The following is a 26,090-nucleotide window of genomic DNA, read 5'->3' on the forward strand; positions in this document are numbered from 1 at the left end:
AATATATTTAAATTACTATCTCTTGCATTGGTGCTTTCATTCTAGCATTGCCACGCTCTCTTGGACTGGGACTCCAAATACTATACATCTATGCTATTTTATATGACTGTATCTGGGGTCTCTGTTAATTAGCTTTGTTCATTTCTTTATTTTTTCCATCTTACTTGAGTTGGAGTATCTTCCATTGCTCTAGCATCAAGTTTATGAATCTCATCATTTACTGTACTCAGTCTGCTATTAAACCCACACAACGAGTTCTTAATTTCAAGTATTTTTGTAATTAATTTCTAGAATATCACTTTAATTGTATACACAGTAAAGTTCTGTAGAAATTTTCCATTATTTACTGGTTTATATTTTACCCCTCTATTTTCTTTAACATATGCATAAGAGTTATATTAAATTTCTTATCTTTTAATTTCAATGTCTGATTATTTGGAGTCTTTTTCTATCATTTTTTCTCAATTATCTGTCACATTTCCTTTGTATTCACATGTCTTTTAATTTTTGATTGTCATATGGTGTCTAAAATAATTATAGAGACTATGGAGATTATTTCCTTTCTTCCCCTTTAAAAAAGAAATGCCCTCCGTTCAGCAGACTAGGTGATAACAGATCACCTCAACCCACTCAAAACATGCTATGTGTGGTGGGTGCAATGTTGTAAGCTTCAGCTACTTCTGCTTATCCTTCTTCCTCATATATGGCCTCCTGGGCATTTAATTGACTGGTGAGTGACTATAGCTTATAGGAGAGTTCTGTTTTTGTTTTGTTTTGTTTTAGCTCTATTGATTCTTGCCTTTAGCTTCAAACTCTGACGAATGTCTTAACCTCAGAACTGCCAATACATTTGAAGAAAACCCCACGGCTTTAATAAGATTTTGTCTCCTAAGTGTCCAGAGATGGAAGATTTTATTCTGCATTTGAGAAGTTTACAAATCAAGCCTTTAACCATCACCATCACTACAATCCACCTACACCCCCAACCCAAACACAAACAACTCATTCAACAAATGTCTCATCAAGAAAGACAGCCATGCTCTTGGACTGTTCTAAATTCTAGTCCGTCAGGCCAGCCTGTGGAATCTCCTCTCCATTCCTTTTACCTCAGGAAAGTCCATGTCCCTACGTAAGCCCACCTCTGCTTATTCTCAGCACCAGCAAATGATTCTAGGCATGACAGTGATTGTCAGGCCATTTAGTAAGACTCTTCCCACAACGCAATTTTAGCTCCTTTAGTCATTGCTGATATCACATTTTTTGATATCTTAAAAAATATAATATTTATAAATCTTTTATTTTATATCAGGAGCATTGGCAAATGCTTTGAAAACCTACATATTGTATCAGAAGCACTGATAATTTTTAGCTAACTTTCAAACTTTTAAACAGAGATAAATTTTGATGTTTACTCCTTCTTCTCCTTTCCCTTACTATGATTATTTATTGAGCATTTATCATGTGCCAAACACAACGCTAAATGTTTCACTGTAAGTATCTCTCAATAGGTACAATCATTATTCCCATTTCCCTATTTACATTTGGAGTGACTCAGGCTCTTGGGGGTTTATACAACTAGGATGTAATGGAACTTGGATTTTGTCACCAACCATATGTCTCCAAAGTGTATACATTTTACCGTGATACTATATACTATTGGTATGTGTGTATACATGTATAATTTATATATTTGATATATGTATATATATATACACATACATATACATTTATATATTTTTTGATATTTTATATAATCTATATATAATATGTATTCAATATCTTGAACATTTTATTTATTCAATATATAATTCAATATACATTGTACTTATGTATATATATATATTTATTTTTAACATCTCCCCCAAGAACTGATCTGTACACGGGTTTGCCATCAGAAGAATGGCTTTTATGCTCTACCTCTTGCATTTGAAAGTATAACCATGAGCTCAATACTTAACTTTCCGGAATCTCACTTTCCTTATCTATAACGTAATTCTACAGCAGGAGTTAATGACATGGACTTAAAATTTAAACTATAAATCACCATAAATATTTTAGTTTTTACTTCTGTGAACAGATATGCACATTTATATCCTGACAAGTTTTTGGTTATTCATAGCTTTCTTATAGTTAACTTCATCGCATGTCAATTATAGGTAAACCAAACAATCCAGTTGTTATCCGATTGTGCATAATAACCAGCTAATCTCATTATTGAACTTGGCACATTATGTTGAATTATATACCCTAAGTGTCAAGGAAAAGTCCTTAAATAAGCCATTGGCAATAATAGGATTTTAACCTTAGTTGGCTTGTCAAAGACACTTTAATTATTATGTTTGCCAAAACTACTAGGCCATAAAATATTGAGCTGCCAGTTGTTTAAAAAGTAATAGGATGGGAGGAAACAAGTTAGACAAAATAGTTTTTGAAACAAAGACAAATATAATGTTGAAAATCATTCAGGCATAAAAAAATGTCTGTAAAATATATTTAAGGTCTTTTTTGCCAAAATTCACATAACAGAAAAGCATGAAATAAGACTTTTTCTCCTTTAAACATCCTCACACACTGGGAAATTGTTTCTCATGGTGATGGACTCACGCACTGCAGCCACCGGGGCCAACCTCGACATCATCAGTCAGTTGAAATTACATTCCGCATAATTATGGTGTAATTATAGTGTGATGTTTATTTGTGAAACACTGGAGTCTTAGCACACACCCATTTAGTTTACACAAATATAACTACATGCTCTGTAAACATAATTAAAACTGGGAAAGAAGGAGAAAAAGAAGGAAGAGGAAATGCAGAAGAGAGAAACTGGAAAGAAACATCTCCATATTTAATTTCACTGAGTTTAATTTTCTAATTATTTTTCCAGAACTAAAATACTGAAAACAAATAAAAATTAACTGCTGTGATTTTCAAGAATTCTGGCTATATGAAGTTTCATGATCTAGCCCATTTATAAAATGTCATTCCACTCTGTTTTTAAATGGATAATTATTTGGTTTCTATTGCTTTTGAAAAGATCCTTTCCCCTTGTTTTATTTGAAACTAATTTAACTTATGAAGAAATCATGACAGGTGTTACCCTTGTCTAAAATTTATCTCAGAGGTTCAGAAGACTTATCTAAGATAATGAGTCAGCTATTTCCATACATGCAAGACTCCAGTCCTTATTCTCTATATCTATGTTCTTTCTATGAATTTATATTTCTTACAAATTACATTTATACACATATACATATAAGTGCACTTAGTACACATCCATTTGGGTGTGTCACACACAAAAAAAAGTTCAAAGGAATCATAGGAAAATAAATTTTTAAAAAGGAAATGAAATTTCCCCATAGCTTCTATAGCTCTTTACTTTTCAGTGAGAATTACTATTTCATTTATTTTGTCAATTGCCATGCTTTACTGCGGATTGTTCAGATTATATTTAATTTCTAATAAAACACTAGAGCTAAACCTACAGTTTCTGTTTTCCATTATCCAATCTTTTGACAATTTTTTCCGAAACTTTTGTGGACTAATTAATAGATTTTTCTTTAAAGGTATAGTTCAGTATAGGTAATGACGCTTCGTGGGTAGTGGTTACGCCCCTTTGTGTGCATAACCTTCTCTTCTAATTATAGTTTTTCTCATTCGAAAAGAATGTCATGAAATCAAATCCATTGTCTATATAAAATGTAGGTACGTCTAACAGTGAGTCCTGCATTTTGACGGGTTTTTAATTCACCAGACATTCACATACACTGAGTATACAATCAGACGAAGAAACGCATTACACATCCAGATCGTGATTAGTGCTCACATTTAGGCTTCGGATGGATTATGTCACATACTAACTTATTGACTGAGAGAAACCAACTTGATTAAACATACTAACAAGAAACACAAGTCCTTCAAAAGAAAATGCATTTTATAATATAAAGCATATTTTAAATAATTTGATTAAGATGCTACAGGATATAGACAATACTGCGGAGCAAAATGAAAGATTAAAAGAAAACAAAGACCTGTAACAATGCACTCTGAAAAGAATAGTCTACAAATGAGCCGTTTTTCTCAAATAGTAGGTTATCAATTTTAAATTTTCTTTTTCATTCTATGCTTTCTTGTGATTTATTTGGTTTTTAGCATCTTGCCAACAAAGTATAATAAAAATGAAAGTCTTATCATAAACTTTTATATTTATATTTGATCTTAGCCAAAATGTTGATAAATTTTTGTTAAAACTTTTAAATCTAGCATAGATAAACAAGTCTAAGGCAAACCAAGATAGTATATATCAAATTTCTCTGTAAATTAAATGCTCTCTTTTAAATTTAAGACTTTAAAAATTTCTTCAACTTGTACTTGTAAACTTGGTAAAAATTTTCACCTATTTCCCATCTAACAAATTTTAAGAACCTGTTATCTGCTAGAGGTAGTACTAAATATTGAATACATAATTCTGAGGCATAACAAAGAAGGTCCTCGTGATAGGAATCCTATCTTCTAGTGAGTCATTAATTATGGAGTGCTCCTAGGCCTCCTAGAAGAAACAGTAAAATTGAAGGAAACTTGAGGCAAAAATGTTAGAGCATCTTCTCTATGCAATCTATTCATGTCCTCAAATTATTTATAAAATCAAGATTGAGTTGGACATATCTACTTCTAACCAGAAATGACTGGCTTATCCTGAATTTGGTAAATCTATGTTGATTTGATAAAGAAAAGAAAAACTATTAAATGGGAATTCTACTTAAAAAGAAATCACAGCACCTTTAAAGCCCATAGCTATGAGCATTTACATAACCTCCTTTCTATTGTTACTAAAGTATTAGAAGCATTGGTCATGTGCAAATGGTTTTAACTCATTAGGTTTTTCTTTTATTCATTCATTTACTTAGCCATTCAAAAAACAATGACTGTGTATATCACAGGGACCTAAGCAAAGCCCCTGCCCCTGTAGATGTTACTTTCTAATGGGGAGTGACAGACTGCTTTGTTTCAAAATCGACCACAGCAATACTGCTGGTTGCAATTGTTCTCGTAGACCTTTTCCACACCTGCACCAAGAGCTGGACTTTCATTCCCTTGCACTAGAAATTGAGTAGGCTTTGGTGACTCATTCAATGACTAAAATTCTGCAGAACTGATTTGCTATATGAGGTCCAAAGCAAGGTCATAAAAGACAAAATAACAACTCTTCCACTTGCTTTGGAGCCCGGAGTCTTTATGTAAGATTTGTGACTATTCTAACACTGCCATCTTGGGAAGAAAGAACATAGATAGACTCACCGGTGAGGAAGGAGTCCCAGGTCTTCCAACCCCAGAGGTTTGAGTCTTCAGGTGTGGGGAATGTGAGGAGGTGAGCATTTTTGTGATTTGAGCCCCAGCCACTGTCAAACTGTGTAACTGTGGGAGACTCTGATAGGGAGTCTTGTAGCTAATGCCAGTCAGCTTCCAAATTCATGAGCAGAATAAATGACATTGTTTTTAAGCCATTGGTTTGGTGTAGTATATTATACAATAGATTAAGTAGAACATAGGAGGAGAGGGAAAATACACAAATATGCTTAGGAGTATGGAGTATGTCACAAAGACAATGGAATAAAATAATGCAATGTTAGGAGAGATTAGCAGAACCAGGCAGGTAGTAAAAGCAGGACTTTACTATTTTGTAAGGGGTTCTAAGGAAAGTCTAGGCTGATATGTGGGCATTTGAACAGAGACCTACGAGAGCAACCCTAAAGAGGTCTTGAGAGAAACATTCTGTCGAAGACAACCCAGTGCAAAGGCTCCGGAGTGAGGCTGCGCACGGCCTGTTTGCAACAATAAGGAGAAAGGTGATTAAAGCAGAGTGCCAGAGAGTGAGAATAGTAGGAAGCGAGGTTTTTAAATATAAATGGGCCAAGGGGATATAAAGATATAGCTATCTGCATGCCTATAATTAAAGGGAAAGATATAGTACTAAACAAAATATAGCACTAAAAGTCCTCACAGTACCAAAAATAATTCCAGCTTCAAGCTCTTTGCCAATTTTTTACAATCTACTTTGATTAACGAGCATAGCCTCGTTTTCCTTGGCTAAATTGATATCATACACGATTTGCATACCACTGATTTTTAAACCACACAGAAAACAATTTGCCCTGATGTTGTTCATAAGCACCGGAAGACAAATAAATCATAGAGGACAGCTTTTAAAACACATATTGCAGAACATTCATCTTAATGTCTTAAGTTTTCCTATTACAGAATAAATAATTAATCCTATTTGTAATTTTGTTTGTGAGATTAATGCTATCTTGAAAACATAGCCATTGAATAGGAAAGCATCTTTTCTCTATGGTCCAGAATGTCTCAAAGCGTTTTATCGTTGGCAGGAAATGTGCTTTTGTCTGTCATGAGTGGAGTGGTATAACATAAAGACACATAAACTGTGCTTAAGGGATTGTCTTAGTTGACATGCAACACTGATTGAATCTGGATTTAGATACATGGGATGCTAGAAAATAGTGTGGGGTTTTGGACTTGGGAGATGACAGATAACGTAGATAAACCTTGTTTAGCTCTAACTCCCTTCCCACCATCATCATGCACACTTTCATAAAAGAGGATACTGGTGACATTTAACGGGTCTGTGTTTCATAATCATAAAAAAGAAAAAGGAAAAACAATGAGGAGGTTCAATACAATTAAGAGAAAGTTAAACCCTGGAAAATTCTGCTGGGGTAATTAAGAAGTGACTAAGGAACTGCTAATCAATGCAAATGTATCCCAAGTCCCAGGAAATCACATGTAAAATGATGTTTATTTGCTGAGGCTTATGGGCTCTTATGATTACTTTTTGATGCGGATTGTAAATTATCCATGCACTATGCTACTTTCCTTGATCCCTTTTGTTCTCTTCTTGAAGCTATTTCGCTGTTTATGCCACAATTGTTACTTTGTTTCCCCTAAGTTTCTGGGGTTTTATTCAGGATTTTTGGTTTAGTTTTGGTTGTTTGCTTTTCAGAAAATAGTAGAGAATTTTTCACTGTTTATACTCCTATGCTTTCGTGGCAGGTTCATCAACCCAGATATGAGGTATAGCGAAGCTTTAAAGAAGAACAAATGCAAGGACCTTTTTTTCTTACTTTGGGTGGCAAGCACTTTGGTACAGATAAAGAAACATAGACTTTGTGGTTAGACAAAGATTTGAACCCTGCTGTACCACTTATCATTGGTGTGACCTGGGTCAAGTTATTGAAACTCCTTAAGCTTTATTTTCTGAATCTTTAAAATGGCAATGTTTGATACCACTTTAGAAGATTTAAATGAGATAACTTGTAAACAGCACAATACCCAGTACACTTGGTTCACTCATTCAATAAATATTTGTTGAACTTCTGGCATGACCCAGGAACAGTTTTTGTGCTGGACATTCAGGGGTGAAGAGACTGTTAGGGGTCTGTCTTCACAGAGCTTACATGTTTATGCATACTTTTTAAAGAAATTGGTATTTAGCCCTGGCTGGTGTGGCTAGGTGGATTGAATGCTGACCTGTGAACCAAAGGGTTGCTGGTTCTATTGCCAGTCAGGGCACATGCCTGCATTTCTGGCCAGGTCGCCTGTAGGGGGTGCAGGAGGGGCAACCACACATAGATGTTTCTCTCCCTGTCTTTCTCCCTTCTTTCTCCTCTCTCTAAAAATTAAATAAATAAAATATTTTTAAAAATAGGTTTCTTAGAAAATAAGAACTTTTTATTTTATAAGCTGTTGCTATAAGACAACCTAAGAGGGAGAATACATGGGGCATCTCTTTCTAAGCTCTCATTTAACTTACTAATGATATGCCCAAGGGCTAAAATATGAAATGAAAGCAGATACACATGTATGTCTATATAAAATAAATATTTTTTTCTAATTTTTACGTTTATTATTTCTGAGTTAGCAAATTTTAACAGTAGAGTACACCTCAAATCTCCATGAAAATATTATGAGGGACTTCTGATTCTGGAAATATGGAATATAGGTACTTTTTTTCCTATTTGTGCAGCTATTTAGAACTAAAAAGCAGAATGTTATATACATTACAAACATAAGAAGACTTTGAAAGCTGGAGAGAGGACGGCAGACCAACTAGAGACTTAGAACCTTAAGACACAGTGGTAGGTCTCCTGGGTCTTGTCTGTGTCTCATTTATTTCAGAGTTGTAAATGGTGGAGCCAGAACCTGGAAATGCCAAAGGAAGCAGATTTTTTTTTAAAGTAACAAAATCCTCGTCTCTCTAACAGAAGACCAGGGAAGGAGCAGCATAGCAACATATAAACTTCAGTAACGTCTCTCCTCCCACCAAACACTACCAGAAAAAATGTGGCCTCGTTCACATTCGTAGCACCAAAGGACAAATGGGAAACCTAGAAATCAATGTTTACCAGACTGTAGTGAGGAAGCCCAAACCCCTTCATGGGTAGTGTCAGAAAAGGTTGGGTAGAGAACCATGGATCATGAGTAGGAAACTGAGACCCAACTCATTTGATGATAAAAAGGCTCCTTTCCCACCTTTCAGTCATATCAGCAGAGACAAGAGTACGAGAGAAAGTGCCTATGATTGTACTCCCAGCCAGAAGTAATGAAGCAACCTTTCCCATCACCACTGGAGCAATTTCAGAGGAAGCCTGATACAGAGTCAGGAGTTTCACCACTGACCTCTGTGGCATCAAGGGAAGTCAAATGTTGAGCAGTCACAACCCATTTCTCCCCTTTCTCACTCAGTGAGATATCAGGGAAGGCTTGTTAAGGAGTGAAAACTCCCATTCCCATCCATCAGTAAGGAAGAGCATCCCTCCACCTTGAAGGTTCAGTGGAGGTCAACTGGGGAAATTAAACTTCTACTCCTACCTGTCAGCAATGAGTCTACACTCTCTCATTTCATGCTGGAGCCATGTCAGAAGTAGCCCACTAAAGTAAGAAATTTAAATTAGGATCCAGAGTTGACATAATATGCAAATGTCCAGGTTTGAGTACATAATCGTTCAGCATACAAAGAACCAGGAAGACAATCAAAATGACAGTGATGTTAGAATTGTGGTAAAAATTTTAAAGGAGCCATCATAACATGCTTCGATGAGCAATTACAAACACACTTGAAACAAATGAAGAAATACAGTATCAGCAAAAAAATAAAATATATCAAGAACTAAGTATTACTTTTACAACTGAAAATGAAATAACTGCAAAAAAGTCAACGGATGTGTTCAACAGTAGAATGGGAGTGTCACAAGAATCAGTGAATTGGACAATGGAACAGTAAGACATTAAACCATAATGACAGAGATAATTATACGGAAAAATCAAAAAAATAAATAGAGCCTCAGGGCCTGTACAAATACCTAACATCTGTCTCATTAGAGCCCTAAAAGGAACGGTAAAGAGGGTTGAGTTAAAAAGCACTTGAAGAAGCCCTGACTAGTGTGGCTTAGTTGCTTAAGCATCATCCAGCTAAATGAGAGGTCATAGGTTCGATTCCTGGTCAGGACACATGCCTGGGTTGTGGGCCTGGCTCCCGGCTGGGGTATGTACAAGAGGCAACAAATTGATGTTTCTCTCATACATCGATGTTTCCCTCTCTCTATCGCTCCCTTCCCCTCTCTCTAAAAATAAATAAACAAATCTTTAAAAAATAAAAAAATTAAAAGTACTTAAAGAAATAATGACTGAAACCTTATCAAATTTGACGACAGACATCAACCTAGAGATTCAAGATGAGCAAATCACAAGGAGAATATATTCAAAGAAATCCACATCAAAACACATCAGAGTAAAATTTCCAAAACTAAAGACAAAAACTGTATCATATTAGCAAGAAGAGAGAAATGACATTTTGACTGTAGGGGAAATATAGTTTAAATGACAGCAAGTTTCTCACCCAAAACCATGGAATTCAGAAGAAAATGTCATGATGTTTTTCAAGTGCCCAAAGAAAATAAGTGTAGGACTTCTGGACAAGATGGAGGTATAGGTAGATACACTGTGCCTCCTTGCAGAACCAAAAGAAGAACAACAACAAATTTAAAAACAAAAAACAATCAGAACTGCCAGAAAATCAAACTGTGTAGAAGTCCAACAACCAAGGAGTTAAAGAAACATTCATCCAAACTGATAGGTGGGGTGGAGATGGGCAGCCAGGTGGAGGGGATTCACAGCAAGGCAGCTGCTGGAGGACCAGGGCAGGCAAGGTGGTGGCTGGCAGAGTAGACAGTCCCAGATAAACCAGGAAAATCAAGTGGGGAGGGAGACAGACCGTGCAACCCAGGGTTTCAGCACCAGGAAATAAAGCCTTAAAACCTCTGATAGAAAAAACCTGTGGGGGTTAAGGCAGCAGGAGAGACTCCCAGCAACACAGGAGAGTTTGTTGGAGAGACCCACAGGATCCTATAACATACACAAACCCATGCACCATGGATTCAGCACCAGAAGGGCCCAATTTGCCTTTGGGTAGTGTAGAAAGTGACTGAAAGCCAGCCGAGAGCTGAGCAAGCACCATTTTTCCCTCTCAGACCCTTCCCCCACATACAACACCACAATGCAGTGATGTGGGTTGCCCCGCCCTGGTAAGTACCTAAGTTTCAGCCCCTTACTATGTAACAGGACCTTGGGGACAAAAAAAAATGACCCAAATGAAAGAACAGATCAAAGCTCCAGAAAAAAAAATACAACTAAGGGACAGAGATAGGCCATCTATCAGATGCACAGTTCAAAACACTGGTAATCAGATGCTCACAGAATTGGCTGAGTATGGTCAAAAAATAGAGGAAAAAGTGAAGGCTATGAAAAATGAAATAAAGGAAAATGTACAGGGAACCAACAGTGATGGGAAGGAAACTGGAACTCAAATCAACTGTTTGGACCAGAAGAAAGAAATAAACATTCAACCTGAACAGAATGAAGAAACAATAATTCAAAAAAACAAGGAGGGGCTTAGGAAACTCCAGGATAACTTTAAATATTCCAATATCCAAATCATAGGGATGCCAGAAGGAGAACAAATAGAGCTAGAAATTGAAAACTTACTTGAAAAAATAATGAATGAGAACTTCCCTAATCTGGCCAAGGAAATAGACTTCCAGGAAGTCCAGGAAGCCCAGAGAGTCCCAAAGAAGTTGTACCCAAGGAAAATCACACCAAAACACATCATAAATACATTACCCAAGATTAAAGATAAGGAGATAATCTTAAAAGCAGCAAGAGAAAAGGAGAGAATTACTTACAAAGGAGTTCCCATAAGACTAGCAGCTGATTTCTCAAAAGAAGCCTTACAGGCAAGACGGGGCTGGAAAGAAGTATTCAAAGTCATGAAAGGCAAGGACCTACATCCAAGATGACTCTACCCAGCAAAGCTATGAATTAGAATGGAAGGGCATATAAAGTGCTCGCCAGATAAGGTCAAGTTACAGGAGTTCATCATGACCAAGCCCTTATTATATAAAATGTTAAAGGGACTTATCTAAGAAATTGAAGAAGATCAAAAATATGAATGGTAAAATGACAACAAACTCACAACTATCAACAACCAAACCTAAAAACAAAAACGAACTAAGCAAACAACTAGAGCAAGAACAGAATCACAGAAATGTAAATCACATGGAGGGTTATCAGCAGGGAAAGGGAGGGGAGTAGTGGGGGAAAAGATATAGGGAATAAATAGCATAAGTGGTAGGTAGAAAATAGACAGGGGAAGGTTAGGAATAGTATAGGAAACATAGAAGCCAAAGAACTTATATGTACAACCCATGGACAAGAGGGGTGGGGGTGCTGGTGGGAGGGGGTGTGCAGGGCAGAGGGGAATAAAGGGGGGGAATGGGACAGCTGTAATAGCGTAATCAATAAAATATATCTTTAAAAAAGAAAATAAGTATAAACCCAGAATCCTATATCTAATAAAAATATATATCTCATGAATGAAGGGGATATTGAAACATTCTCAGATAAAATAAAACAAAAAATGTGTCAACAGCAGAATTACCTAAAATCATGGCTAAAGGAAGTTATTAAAAATACAAAAGAATATGAGAAGGAATCTTGAAACATCACAAGGAGGAAAGAACACAGGAAGAAAAACATTGGTTAAGTATAATAGATTTTTTTTTCCTTATCTACAACCTCAAAAGTCACCTTCAAAGTTTTGATAGTTAATTTTTCTGGAAGAATAAAAAAGTGAGTATTAAAGTAAATACTTAAGGGGAAAAAAGCATTAAAGCATTTCTACATAGAAAGGAAATCTTTTATACACATAGTAGAGGCAAAGTTTTTGAAACTTGTTGCAAATAGACATGGTGTAACAGATAGGCAAAATATTTTAAAACACAATTTTATTGATTTTATTTTGCCTACACCCTTCATTTCGACTTAATCTTTCATTCAACAACTGATATTTAGCCATGACTATTTTATGTTTCAGATACTGTACAATACGCCAAATATTCAAAAATAAAGAAAACACAAGGTTTCAGGGATTTGTGAATTAGAACTGTTGCGTAATTAGTGACTAATTTTAACAATTAAATTCTGAGGATAATATTATTTGCAATTCTAAAAAACCTCAGTAGTCCTCAGGAAAAGTACAACAGTGGGGATTGAATGGAGAGAAAATAGATATACTGCTTATTAAATATTTTTCAGCACATTGGTGTTTGAAGTCACCAGTAAAATTAATAGATGAAATTCTCTCATTATGTCCTTTTTTAAATTGATTTCTGCATCATTTATTTTCTCTATTAAATAAATTGATTTCCACAATATAATTAAAATCACACAGAAAAACTATCTTCCACATGCTTTATGCAAGCATGATGGTTAATATGTCTTTAAAACCTACAGTTGATGCTTGAATAATGCAGGGGTTAGGAGTGATACCCTGTTCCTACCCACCTCTCACATTTGAAAATTCATGCACAACTTTTGATTTCCCCAGAACTTAGTTGTCTCTCAGTATCCATAGTGGATTGGGTCCAGGACCCCCTGCAGATACCTAAATGCAAGGGTGCTGAAGTCCTCCACATAAAATAGTGTAGATCAGTGCACACAGGTGACCCTCTGCACCTGCAGGCTCCCAACTGTGGATCAAAACCAGTACAGGTATTCACATATTTTTTGGAAAAAATCCGTGTACAAATGGACCTGTGCAGTTCAAACCTGTGTTGTTCAAGGGTCAACTGTACGCCATTTCTCTGTTCCTGCTGTTTTAAACCAAATTGGACATTTGAATGCCTTAATCACTTGGGTGTAAGTCATAGTTAAAAGTCTTTTTGAAGATTAGCCGTATCACTTTTCTGCAGGGTCTCTGACTGTAATGCCAGGAATTTCAAACACATGAATGTCAGTCAAAGGTAAATCGAATCTCTGTCACCTAATATATGCTGAGTAACTATATAATGCATACATGACAAAATACTTAGTTATCACTAGCTTGTATGAGGGTTGCCTATTTAAAATCACAGTCTATAAATCAGTAATCTATATATCAAGTCTCACAATTAGTGTGTCATAGAAGCAGGACTAAAGCCTACAGGTGGAAGTTCTAAGTCAAGTAAGAAATCTTTCCACCTAGTAAAATGTAATGGTATTTAAGACAATGTGCTATTGGCTCAAGGCTATAGAATTTCTTAGGTTTTGCACAAAAATAGGTAGCAAACTTAAATGCTTTCTAATATTATTTCTCCTATACTTTAGTAAGTCCATGGCACTTAGAGAATATGATTACAGAGCATCTACTATAGGGCTTAATAGAAAGCTCGATCTCATTATTTGCTGGACTTCCTCCTCTGTACCACGTTTTGCCTCAGTAATACTTTGTTGTACTCATCACATTTTACTGTTGCCCCAGTGGATACTGAATTTCTTGAAGTCAAAGACTTCGTCTTCTGCAGATTTGCATCCTTAACACTTACACAGTATTTGGCTTTTGACAAGTCCTCAAAACAGGTGCATTAATAGAACTTACTGTGCTAAGTAGAGGCGCTATAAATTCCTAATTATTGAATCGTGCCTTGCCCTGGCTGAGTGGCTCAGTTGGTTGGAATGTCGTCCTGTACACCAAATGTTGCCAGTTTGATTCCCAATCAAGAATCATATCTAATTAGGGTGCAGGTTCCATCCCTGGCTGGGCCATACATGGGAGGTAACCGATTGATGTTTCTCTCTCACATGGGTCTCTTTCTCTCTCTCTCTCAAATCAATGAAAACATATCCCCAGATGAGGATAAAAAAAAATAATTGTGGCTTATCAAGTGAAAATTCCTTTCATTTAATATGCTTTCCAACATCCTAAAATATGTATAAGTCAAGGAATGGCCAAGCCACCTTTCTGTCACCAAATCATTACTGAAATATTTCTATAAAGATTGGAAATAATTAGATAATCAATTGTTCTCTAATGTTCACAAACAAGGTAAAAAACTAAAAGAACATGAGTTGCAAATGGTCAGGATTAGAGTGTTGAACAGTAGTAGGTCTTTTTATAGAGTGTTTATTATATTATTTTTATTTTCACTAGGATTGTAATTATTATTTCATTATTGTTTTTTCTATAGCTGCTGATAAGAATGATCTGGTTCCTTGATTTGGCACCAGATAAAGGCAACATGTTTCTTAGCTGATGTATCATAGAATTGTATACTTGAAACCTATATAATTTTATTAACCAATGTCACCCAATAAATTTAATTTAAAATGTGCAAAAAACAATGATTATCCCTATCCTGAAGAACTTCTATAAATTATGTGGCCATGCACATATTTAATCTACTGTTATATTATTTTTTCTTTCTTTCTTTATTATTTTTTTTTAGAGAGAGGGGAAGGGAGGGAGAGAGAGAAGGAGAGAAACATTGACATTCAAGAGACAACATTAGTCAACCACTTCCCACTGCCTCTACCAGGCCCCAAACTAGGGACCCTGCCTGCAACTCAGACATGTGTGACCAGGAATAGAACCAGTGACCCTTCAGTTTGCAGGCTGGCACTCCATCCACTGAGCCACACCAGCCAGGGCCTATTAAATCTTTCTTCAACTTTGTCTTGGTCTAAAATATTCTTTTAATATGGTAATCTCTCTATTTTTTTTCTTTAGTACTCGAGACTTTTGGAAATAGATTTGTCCGCTGAAATTCCCTGCATAATATTATTAAACATTTTGATGATAATGATCATAAATTTTTTGTCTTCATTAAACAAATTTCCTTAAAATGCAAAATAAAATGTGTGGTACTTCTTATTTTATTTATTTGAACAGTGTTTTTCTCTTAAAAAAGGAAAAAAACATGTGAGTTTAAAATGAGCATCACTTAAGATTCTTTCAGAGTCAAAGGCAACACTTTACTTTCCTAAAATCGTGTGATGGTGTAACAGCCATTCCCATTTATCTGACAGCCACTCTGTGCTGGAAATGAGTCTTGCACACATCTTGATACTTCTTCACATGGCCAATAAACCTGCAACCATCATTAACAAATACAGATTAGTAAGCTTTTAAATATTTTAGTTAATTCAGGCCCACTCTTATGAGTACTTATTATAGTACAGTTCAGCCTACGTTCTAATTTGTCCTAGTCATGCTGTCTCATGTCAATTATACTTCAATGACTTTGTGGGCCTTTTACACATTTTTCAGCTTCTATTCTTTGAAGACATAGAAAACTAGACAATCAGTTGTATTTTGGGTAATTGTGATTGTGAAAGATTTTTAAAACAACAAATCAAGATCCCAAGATCCAGCCCAATGAAGAAAAGAAAGAGTATGATTTAAGAGTCGAGAAAAAGTCATGCAGTACAGGTATTGATGAGAAATAGAGCCCCTTTTTCACAGAGTGTTTGCCCTGATCCTAAATGTCATAGACTTTCATTTGTTAACTTTTACATAATGCTTTCACAGAAGAAAACTTTGTAAAAAACATCACTTTATTACCAGACTTAGTTTATGTTTTGGAATATTTGCTTCCAAAACATAACTAAATTTATCATGTTATTGTCACTACATTTACATAAAACATTAAGTTTCTGGACCCTCTGTATGTCCTCTTTGGAGAAGTGTCTGTTCAAGCCCTTTGCCCGTTTTTTAATTGGGTTGCTTGTATTCTTAGAATGGGGTCATGTGAGTTCTTTATATATTTTGAAGATTAAACCCTTGTCGGAGGTATCATTGACAAATATGTTTTCCCACATGGTTGGTTCTCTTTTTATTTTAATACTGTTTTCTTGAGCCATGCAGAAGCTTTTTATTTTGATGAGATCCCATTTCTTTTATTCTTTCCTATCTGTCCCTTGCTCTAGGGGACATATCAGTGAAAATACTGCTGCGTGAAATATCTGAGATTTTCCTTCCTATGTTCTCCTCATATGAAAAGATGCTCAGTATTGCTAGCTATCAGAGAGATGCAAATTAAAACCACAATGAGATACCACTTCACACCAGTCAGAATGGCCATCATAAACAAAACAATAAACAAGTGTTGGAGAGGTTGTGGAGAAAAGGGAACTCTAGTGCACTGTTGGTGAGATTGCAGACTGGTGCAACCACTATGGAAAACAATATGGAATTTCCTCAGAAAACTAAAAATGGAACTGCCTTTTGAGCCGGCAATTCCACTGTTAGGATTATATCCTAAGAATCCTGAAATACCAATCCAAAAGAACCTGTGCACCCCAATGTTCATAGCAGCACAATTTACAGTAGCCAAGTGCTGGAAGCAACCTAGGTGCCCATCAGTAAATGAATGGATCAAAAAATTATGGTACATTTACAGAATGGAATTCTATGCAGCAGAAAGAAAGAAAGCTCCTACCCTTTGCAACAGCATGGATGGAAGTGGAGAGCATTATGCTAAGCGAAATAAGCCAGGTGGTGAAAGACAGATACCATATGATCTCACTTTTAATAGTAACCTAATCAACAAAACAAACAAACAAGCAAAATATAACCAAAGACACTGAAATTGAGAACAGGCCAACAGTGACCAGAGGGGAGAAGGGAGGGAATTTCAGGAGAAAAGGGTGAAGGGTTTGTAAGAACAATTATAAAGGACACACAGACAATAACAGGGTGGGGGGGAGTGGAAATTGGAGGGAGGTGGGGAGGGCTAGGGGTTTGCCTGGGGTGGGGGGTAAAGGCAGAGAACTGTACTTGAACAACAATAAAATTAGAGAATAAATAAATAACATTAAAAAAACAAAAACAAAACATTAAGTTTCCATTTTAGCTTTCAAGAGGTATGATTAACATACAATAAGTTGCAAATATTATTTAAGGTGTTAACTGTATTTAATGAGTTTTTACACATAATACAACTACATAACCATAAATACAATGAAGATACTACATACCAATCATCACTGAAATTTTCCTCTCGCTCCTTTATAAACCTTCCTTGGATCCACTTGCAGGTGTCTTGCCCCATATCCATCCTCAAATTACCACCGATGTGTTTCCTGTCAGTATAAATTAATTTACCATTTTTTACAATTTTTAAAAACTTGTTGGGGTGACATTGGTTAATAAAATGATATAGTTCTTATGATATTTATATGAATGGAACCATACAAAATGAACCCCTTTTTGTGGCTTTAAAATTTTTGAATTTTAATAGATGTATAGTGGTGTTTCATAATATCTTCCCTTCCCCTAACAACTAATGATCTTAAACATCTTTTCATATGTTTATTTGCTACCCACTTACCTCCTTTGGAAGTGTTTACTCAAATATTTCATGAATTTTTATTTTTATATTGTCTGTTTTTTTATTTTTGCACCCGAAAAGCTTATGTATTCTGAATGTAAAATCATTAGCAGATATGTAATTTGCAAATATGATCTGTTATGTTATATCTTCTCTTTTTATTACCATAACCATGTTTTTTAGGAACAGAAATTCTTAATTTTGATGTCTGATTTATTAACTTTTGTCAGTATTGTATTTTCAGTTTTGCATCTAAAAAGTCTTTGTCTAACCCAAAGTCATAAAGATTTTCTCCTATATTTTTTGTTAAAAATGTATGAGTTCTAACCCTGACTGGTGTGGCTCAGTGGATTGAGCGCTGGCCTCTGAACCAACGGGTTGCTGGTTGGGTTCCTGGTCAGGGCACATGCCTGGGTTGCCGGCTGGGTCCCTGGTGGTGGGGAACGCAAGAGGCCACCACACATGGACGTTTCTCTCCCTTTCTCCCTTCTTCCCCCTCTAAATAAATAAATGAATAAATGAATAAATAAAATCTTTTTAAAAATTTGTAAGTTCTAGGTCTTACACTAATGTTCGTGGTTGACATTGAGTTAATTTCTTTACGTGCTATGAGATACATATTAAAATGCATTAATTTTTGCATATAAATATTCAATTATTCCAGTACCATATGTTTAAAAAGGCTATCATTTTGTAATGAATTAATTTGTACTTTTGTTGAAATCAACTGACCATATTTGTGTGAATCTATTTCTGAACTCCTCATTCTTTTCCATTGACCGATAAATCTGTCTGAAAACTGACACTAAATGCATTGATTATGGTAACTTTGTGTTAGTTCAAAAACTAATGTTATATAAATCTTCCACATTTGTTTTTTTTTCTTTTTCAATATTATTTAGCTATTCTAGTTCTTTTAACTTTCCTTCTAAATTCTGGGACTAGTTCATTAATCTCAACAACAACAACAAAAAGAAGTCTGTTAGGATTTCCATTTGGGATTGCGTTGAACTTGTCTATCCACATGGGGAAAATTGGCATCTGCCAAAATCGTTACCTGACATATAAAGCTTATTTGTCTTCTTTATCTCAGGGGTGTTTGTGCACTTTCAAAGCACAGGTCTTATACATTTTTTGCCAAATTTATTGTTAACTATTTACTATTTTCTTGTTAGTGCAAATGGTAATGTATTTGTAATCACAATTTCTAATTATTACAACTACACAGAATTGAAAGCGATCTTGTTATATTGACACATATCCCACAAGGTTGGCTAAACTTACCTGTCAGTTCTAGTAGCTTTTTCATATACACTGTAAGATTTTTCACATAATCGCAAGTACAGTTTTATTTATTCCTTTCCTAGGTTGACATATTTTATTTCTTTGTCTTTCCTCAGTCAGCTAGCTGGAACCTCCAGAACAATTTTGAATAGACATAATAATAATAGATATCTTTGATTTCTTGTTGTTTATTGTCCTTGGGAAAAGTATTCAGTCTTTAGCTATTTAGTATAAGGTTAACTGCAGGTTTTTCCCTTTCCTTTTATCAAATTGAAGAAGTTCCCTATTCCTGGTTTGCAAGAATTTTAACCAGTTATGGATTTTGAATTTTTCTAATGCTTTTTCTGTAGAGATTATCATATGATTTTTATTATATAAGTTCTTAATATGATGAATACATTGATTGATTTTGAAATGTTAAGCCAGCTTTCTTGAGAGAACTCTAAATTGTAATGAATCATAATTATTATGTTTTCAATTTGATTTGCTAATTTTCAAAATAATACTTGCATCTATGTTTCTGAGGAATATTTTTATGTATTTATGTTTTCTTGTAATGTGCTTGGTTGGTTTTGGTAACGGATGATGCTGGTCTCATAAAATGAGTTGGGAAAAATTTCCTTCTTTTATATTGCATACAAGAGTTTATGCACAAAAGATTCATTCAATGTTTCATAGACTATGTCAATGAAACCATTCAAACCTGGAATTTTTTAATAGTGAGATTTTTAGCTATAAATTAATTTAAAATAGGTATAGTATTTTTTATATTATTTATTTCTTGTTGAGTCATCTTTGATAGTTGTGTATTTCAAGGAATTGTTCTTTTTCTTCTGAGTTGTCTAATATTGACACCAATTCATTCATAATATTCCTATATTATTAATACAGAATATTTGGTTATTACACCTCTCTCATTCCAGATATTGGTAATTTGTGTTTCCTTATTTTTTATTCACAAGTTTGGCTAAAAGTATTTCCATTTTAATGACCTTTATAAATAAATGGGTTAAAATTGCAATGATTTCAATATTGTTTATTTTTTGGATCCTTTTCCAATGATATTTAGTTTTATCTTAATCATTTCCTTTCCCTTGCTTTCATTACATTACCTATAATGTAATATAATTACATTTATTCATTACATATAATAAATATTTTTTCTAGTTCTTTAAAGTGGATGTTGAAACAATTGACTTGCGAATTTTCTATTCTAACATATTTATTGCTATAAACCTTCCTCTAAGCATTATTTACACTGCATTTATTAAATTTTGATGTGCTCTTTTTAGTTTTCATTTGGTTTAATATACTAATCTGCCTCTTTATATCTTTTATGATCCATAGATTGTATAAAATTATGCTGCTTAGTTTTCAAATATTTGGGGAATTTCCTGATATAGTCTGTTACTGATTTTTAATCATTTCATTGTTATCTGAGAACATACTTTGCATAATTTGAATAATTTTTAGAATACTGACATGTTTTATTGTTCACAATATGGCCTATGATATGCATGTTTTTAACGCACTTGAATAGAATCACTTCCTGCTGTTCTTTGGTGAAGTGTTCTATAGCTGTCAGTTATGTTATGTTGGTTGATAATTTTTTCTAGTCATAAATCCTTACAGGTTTTGTCTACTCATTCCCCCAATTGTTGTGAAAGAAGTGTTGAAAGTTGTTTTTGTGTTATGAAAAGGTGTTGAAATCTAGGACTATAATTGTGAATTTGTCTATTTACAGTTCTGTCAGTTTCTGTTCCATGTTATTTTGAAGATTTGTTTTTATTTAAATAATTATTTTCAGTTGTTAGATAAATGTTCTTCATCCCAGTAATAGTCTTTGATCAGAAATCTATTTTGTATGACATTAATATAGTCACTCCTACCACTATACCACTAAGTATATTCAATGCACTTTTACTTCAGACATTATAGTTTTCCTATCTAGAATTTTGAGTCCGTTTTATAACTTATCTTTTGATGCTTACCGTCTTATTGTTACATTTACCGTCTTAAACATGTTGGATATAATTATATTAACTGTTTTAACGTGCATGCCATCTAATGCTATCATTTGTTTCTTTCCTGGATTAATGTTTATCCTCATTATGAGTTATACTTTTCTGCTTGTTTGCATGCCTGTTAATTTTGATTGTGAATTTTACATAGTCGAATATATATACTTATATGCATGTATGTCCATTCTTTAGCTTTGTTCTGAGAAGAATTTAAGTTACTTGGAGACAATATGATCCTTTCGGGGCTTTTTAATTTACGTTTTGTTGGGTATGATCAAAGAAGCCATTAGTCTAGGGCTAACTTTGTGCTACAACTAAGGTGGTATCTTTTTAACTACTCTACCCGATGTCTTGTGAATTGTTTTTTTTTTCTACTCGGCTAATGGGAACACAAAAAGTTCTCATTCTGGTGTTAGTTTCAAGGGTAACTCCAGTCCTTTCACAGGACTCTTCCCTTAGGCTCAGGTGTTTCCTCACACACTTGTGCTCATCGGTATTTGTCTGGAGTCTGGAGGTATCTGGACTCTATCTCTTTGCAGCTCTCCCCTCTTACCCCCGCTGCCTAAGGAACTACAGCCACCTTCCAGTCCTTGGACTCTCACCTGTCTTTCCGTCTCAGAAAGATTGCCAGCCTCTGCCAGGACTTTCCTTTGTTGCCTAGTGGCCTAGAATTCTTTCCAGACAATAGGTTGAGCTCATTGTAAGGTTCACCTGCTTAGTATTCCCCTTTTTAGGGGTTACTCTTCTTTGCTGCCTAATATCCATTATCTAAAAACTGTTTTAGTTTCATTTTTTCTCACATAGGATGTCTGGTTTTAAGTTGTTTCCTACAGGAGAACAAATCCAGTCTTTGTTAATACAACTTGATCAGAAATGTAAGGCTTTCATTTAGTCATTTAAAAGATCACCTTTAATTGTTTAATGCACTTGATGTAAATGAAACTTTATTTAGATGTGTCCTGATTCAATTTTTCTCCATATTTGTACGTCAAATTTTGTAATGATTCTTTCGGACTATATAATATTATCATTATTTTTGTAGATAAAATAGTATATATTTCAGATTATTCTGCCAGTAGATTATTAAATGTTAATATTACTGGTCAAAATATGGTTTTATATCTATATGTAACATGTTTAAAAATACTGACTTTTTGAATAACATTTATTATATCTACAAATGGAACTACATTTCCAAATTATCATCAAAATAGAATATTAATAACATGAAACTTCTAAGACATATCAATTGTTATTTCACATTGTAAAACACCTGCAAGTTTTTTTTAAAGAATTCCAAATAGTAAAGAAGAAGTCATCTCTTTTTATTTAAAGAACTCTTTCAAGTATAAATATTTTGTCTTATGTGTATATGTGAGCAGAGACAATAGAAAACAACTAAGAAAATTCAGAATAAATGATATTTGGAATAAAAAATCTTGTTTTGAAAATGTTGACAAAATTGATTTATGAAGCCTACAAATTCAAGAACACAGTTCAAAAGACATTATTTTTATGTGAAAAAGCAAACCCTTATTGCTTTAAACTACTGAAACATCGGGTTTGTGTTTCTTCCGGTGAACTTTCCTAACACAGACATTAGTTTTAACAGGTGAATATTGGGGAGACGACTAATTATATTCTAAACTGCTTTCAACAATGTGAAATTAAAATGTAATTGTTATCAGCATAGAAATACACTACCTGAAGCAAAAAGAAAACTAATTTATGTTTCAATACTTTTAGTGAAAAATTGTAATTTGAATAATGCTACTAAAGTAGGGAGTGGAGGTAAATATTGGAGATGATGTAATTATATGGAATAGAGAAAAGAAAAATATATATATTGCTTTTTGGAAGAAGGACAGATTTCATAGACTTATTTTTTTTTAACAAGTAGGCATTCAGATGATTTTTGAAATTAGTAATTCTATAGCTTTTTGCATTAACATTTCAAAAAGTAAAGCATTTATCAATGAAACTTTAAAAATGAGAAACTCATTTCGTCCTCCAGCTCAGAGAAAAATCTGTCTTGTTTAGAAGGCTATTAACTGATTATTAATTAATAATTTATTTCATTCAGTCACTCCTTCATTAATTCAATCAGTCGACAATCTGTTTCCACAGTCTTCCCTTTGTTTCCCAGCAACCACCTCTCCATGCTGCTGCACAGAAGACTCAATCTCTAGCCTGTCCTCTTCGCACCCCGGCCCACCAGACTCTACTCTCCCAGAAGCGAAGAGACATTAACTGAGACTCAGCCTCCAGGCCACCTAAGTAAGAAGGTCTCTGAAGAAATTTCAATCACCCTTTGGCTATCCAAAAACAACAGCTGCAAGAAATGAAAATAGGTGGCAACCCTGTACTTTCCAGCTTGAACTGCTTCCCCACGTTCTCTTCAGAAACTGTCAGGGCTAACCCTGTCATTCCTCACTTTCTGATTCTCCTTAGTCATTTGGAGAGGCCCAAGACACCTCTGCCATCACTCAGGCAGCGAACTAGCGTTCCCTTCCTATGTCGTGTGTTCATTAATCTCTTCTAATCTTTTGACCCCCAAACCCTTCCAGTGTGCCCTTTGCAGAGCACCCTCTGTCAACAGCAAATTATTGATGTGCTTTAACTCTGCTCTAACTAGTCCCTTCATTCTCTTCCTCCTCCTGAAACCTGGCTATTCTATGAACAACATCACTTCCCTACAGTTCTTTTAAGAATATTTTTGGCCTCTTAAGGACTTCATCACTTTCCTCCTTTTCCTATATGTACTTTCTCAATTATGTCAGATCATTCCCATTTGCCCTTCTAAAAATAAAAATAAAAATTTGACCTCCATACCCCACCCGTTTTCCACTCACCCCACTTTAGTGATAGTCCCATCTCTCTGCTCCATCCAAGGCAAAACTTACTGAAAAAGTATTTTGTAGACAATATCACCACTTCCTTACCTACACGCTTTCTTCACGGCACCCGGATGGAGCTCCCTGGCCTGACACTACACTGAGTCTATTTTTGGGAAGGTTGTCAGTGACCTACATGTTGTCAGAACTCTTAGTTATCTCCTTGGAACACTTTCTCTCTTTGAATCTCTAGTTTTCCTATTATCTCACCTCTGTCTTCTTTGAAGCCGCCCTCTTCCACGTTCACCCTCCTTTGCTGACACATTCCGGGGCATTGTCTGGAATGCCCTGTTTTGTACATCTGAACTGTAGTCACTATCTTTACGTGATCTCATCTAATCCTCTCACCTCAAATACTACTACTAGGTGAGCCATCTCTCCAAACCACTTTCTACGAACATCACTTCCCTATTTTTTCCACATGACTATGTGATATTTACACTGAGATTTTTAACAGGTATCTAAAATTTTTTGCCAAAACATAACTGTTTTTACCCACAAACATGCTCTTGTTGGCTTTGTTTTTAGTTTCAGTAAAACATTGAGTTCCTTAAGTCAGAAGCCTAGATATTATCTTCGATGTCTATCCTTCCCTCAACCTTATAACCTATTAAATAGGAATTCTTTCATTCTACTTTCAAAGTATATTCTGAACCTATTCAATACTTAAACTGCTTGTGCCATGTCTACGGTGTGTGGATTGTGCAATGGACAAGGGCATTTAGCCCAGGGGTAAGTCTGTGTGAAAATTCAGCCCATATTCTCCTTTATATCCCAGTGTTGGGTCGTGTCTTTTTCACGGCAAAGATGCACTTTTTCATTGGTGCAAATACTTTTTTACCTGGCAAACCTTGCACTGAAAGGATCACCTTTTTCAACATGCGCAGAGGGGACAGACTAGCTAACTGCTAATATTATTCTAGTCATTGCCACCTTCCTCTCTTCTCTCCGCAAATGTAACAACCTACTAATTGTCTTTTTTGTCTCTAATTTTTCCTCAGTGCAATTGTCCCATATAACAATATGATTAATTTAGCAGCCGAAATGAAATTATAAATAAAAAAAGGTTCTTGCTGGTTTAAAATCCTTGTCTGACTTAACAAGTCCTATAATCTCTGTTTTGTTTAATTATCCAAGCTTATTTGGTATAACTTGGTGTATCATTCTACATAAGTATTTTTTTTAAAAAACCCTCATTTTCCAACCTGTGTCTTTCTTTCCTGTGTGTCTCCTTACTAGTCACAGAGAATACTATACTTCTGGTATTTATGGTCACCAAATTTGTGGGAATTTTTCCACGTGACAAGCAATTCTCTCTAATACTTCCTGGGTGTCTTACAATTTAACCCAATTGTGACACTATGTACCTGGGGATAGTGTCACATCCTCCAGGTTAAGAGTTCTATCCCACAAGATCGATCCCACTCCACTGTGATGCCAATCACAAGCCTTAGGTCCCCGGGTTACCCACAACTTCTGTCTGATTTGGCTCCAAATCAGAGGCTCCCATAACCCCTCCTCAGGTTCAATGAATTTGCTAGAGTAGTTACAGATCTCAGGGAAACACTTATGTGTACCTGTTTATTAAAGAATATGAAAATGGATACAGATGAACAGCTAGATGAAGAGATACATAGGGTGAGGTGTTGGAGGGTCCCAAGTGCAAGCGCTTCTATTTCTGTGAAGTTAGGGGGCACCGCTCTCTCGGTGCAGATGTGTATGACAACCTGGAAGCTCTCTCTCTGAAGCCCGCACTATGGGATTTTGATGGAGCCCTCAAGATAGGTCATTAACTCTATGTTCAGCTCTTCTACCTGCTCAGGAGAAAGGAGGGCCGAACTGAAAACTCCAAGCTTCTAATCATGGCTGGTTCTTTCTGTGAGCAGCCTCCATCCAGGAGCCAACTGGGAGCCCCCCAGAGCTGCCTTACTAGAACAAAAGATACTCGTATCACCCAAGAATTATAAGTATTTCAGAAGCTCTGTGTCAGAAGCTGGGTGCAGAGATCAACATATATTTTTTCTGTTAGCTTGCAATATGAAACTTTGTTTTAGTGATTTTTTTTCCTTGAACATGTTTCCATCAGATTCTCTTATGTTTGGCTTTTTCTCATCATTTAGAGCTTAACTTAATGATTGTATTTATATTTATATTTATATATACACAAACACACACAC

The sequence above is a fragment of the Desmodus rotundus genome, chromosome 2 (genome assembly GCF_022682495.2).
Source record: "Desmodus rotundus isolate HL8 chromosome 2, HLdesRot8A.1, whole genome shotgun sequence".
NCBI lineage: Eukaryota > Metazoa > Chordata > Mammalia > Chiroptera > Phyllostomidae > Desmodus > Desmodus rotundus.